General features: G+C 48.8%; 1 pseudogene; it reads left to right on the top strand.

Moving 5' to 3' along the window:
- The first annotated feature begins 629 nt into the window (after positions 1-629).
- On the top strand, positions 630-1512 carry LOC116661544 (annotated as a pseudogene).
- The last annotated feature ends 685 nt before the right edge of the window (positions 1513-2197 follow it).

The following is a 2197-nucleotide window of genomic DNA, read 5'->3' as shown; positions in this document are numbered from 1 at the left end:
GATGGTTTACATGATCAGATTCTTCCAGTCCTGTAAATGGGTTCTGTGGCCCCAGCCCCGGGAGAGCTGGTCATAAGGGCCATATCGTGAGGGGTGGGATGGGAAGGCAAGGTGTAAGAGCTGGAATCACTGAGATTCCACACTCGCTAAACACAGACTCCAGAGCCTAATTGTTGTCAGGTTCTGTTCTGGATTTGAGAGTGTGTTCAGACATGATCCTTGCCCTTCAGGAGTTACTGCCTGGGTGGAAGTAACCTTTCCATAAATCTGGGAAGGATGGCAATTAAGTAGATGGGCTGTTATGGTTCTCAGTGTGCCCAGGCTCGCTCTTCCAGGCACTCATGGAACTAATGAGAGTCATGTTATTCACTCATTCACTGATTTATTATCCTTGAATTGATCATTTGTCCCACAGTAAGTGAAACAAGGGATGAGGAACCTGAGTTTTGCCCCCTCTCCTATTACTGATTGTATCTGTCAGTCGGGCGCCCTGCGTTTGCATCGTGAAATGGTGGTATTTCTTGCCCAATGGGGCTGTGCTGTCAGTTCTGAAATCAAGGGAGACACGTGGGTAGGACAGCACCCTGACACACATGACACCTCCCCCACCCCGTGAGACAGCATTGTCGATGCTCAGGTGACCCTTTGTAGACCGCGGTGCTAAACCTGAGCGTGTTTAGTGATCTCGGCTGCTCTGAAAATACAGACTACCGGTCCCTACCTCTGTAGACTCTGAGGGTCTGCACCCCAGAATTCTGCATTTTAAGAAGCACTTTAACTAATCCTGATGAAGATGATCTGAGTGTCCCACTGAGAAACACTGGTGTGCGAGACACCAATATTGAGGATTCTCAGGGAGCGATGTCTTTTCAGGATTGTCCAAGGGCCCTCACTTGAGACTTTTGCCTTGGGTTTAATTGTATGTGTTCAGAAGTGACGTCTCTCACTTCCAGTGCTTGTCAGCTTGCTCTGTGCAGGGACTTGCACTCAGTAGATGGCAAAAACTATGATTCTTCAGGTCACCGAGCTAGAGTGTGAGCGATATTTTATTTTGGTTTTCTTTATAGCAATGCAGAGTCTCCCGAGAACAGATTCAGACTGAACAGATTTGTGTCAGACTTTGGAATACCGCTGGTGCCCAAGGTGCTCTCTGGCAGGTCAATGAATAATCTAGGTCCCTCTTTCACTGCTACGTCAATGAAGTGGACCACTTGGACAAGGCCAAAGCTGGTATCCCGACCATAGCCCTTGACAGGGATGTTCGGCTCCAGGAAGACATCAGATGCAGCAGGTGGCCAGAGGAGGAGCCGAACAGGATCATGAAATGTGACATCCCCAACTTCATCAACACGGACCAGAACTCTTCCTATGGGGAAGATGATCTCCTGATTTTGGAAACATCGAGTGTTCTAGAAAATAGGCCAATTGCCCAGACCTCAGACAAAGACTTAAATTGAGAAACGTGCTTTGTCAAGTGTCTTTCTGAAGATGTGAAGTTTGTCTTTGTATGGCAGGAAGTCCCCTTTCACAAAATTGTACGTGTTTGTGTCTGAGAGAGAGAAATGGAGACAGACAGAAAGATGGAGACAGAAGAGAGCCCCCTCAGAAGAGAGCTAGTTAAGGTGAGTTTTTGTGCCTTTAAAGAACATTTGGGGTTTTGGGGGTAACAAAGTATTTACACTGTCTGATTCTCCTCATTGGAAACCTTGGCCCCGTACTCAGTGTCAGCGGCCTTGAACGGGGGTTGGCACAGTGCGTTTTATCTGGCGCTGCCACTTCCACGCTCTGCCTTTAGCACGTTGCTTTGCCTCTCAGGGCTGCCACCCTTTTAACTGTAAGGGGAGGAGTCTGGAGTAGGTGATCCATCCCAGCTCTGCTGTTTTGCAAATTTCCGATTTCGTATTCGGGTGAGGCTGGGAGACACCCAGAGCAGTATAAACTAGGCCCTACCTCCTGTCTCTTGCTGGGGCATCCCTCAGGCCTGTGCCTTCTACTCAACCCTTTACTGAGCCCAGCTTTTGTCAGGAGCCCAAGTGCCTACCGAGATGGCAGGGGACGTCTCTCGTGGTCACGGTGGCCATCATTTCTATTGGTTGTGCTGAAACAGCTCTTCTGAGATCCTCCGGCCACCATTGTTCAAACCTGAGGACAACCCTGTTGTTCCTTTCCTAGGAGGAGGATAAATGCATAGTGCATT

The sequence above is a fragment of the Camelus ferus genome, chromosome 35 (genome assembly GCF_009834535.1).
Source record: "Camelus ferus isolate YT-003-E chromosome 35, BCGSAC_Cfer_1.0, whole genome shotgun sequence".
NCBI classification, from domain to species: domain Eukaryota; kingdom Metazoa; phylum Chordata; class Mammalia; order Artiodactyla; family Camelidae; genus Camelus; species Camelus ferus.
Note: the sequence above shows the minus strand (reverse complement) of the source record. Positions and strands in the feature narration are given on the sequence as shown.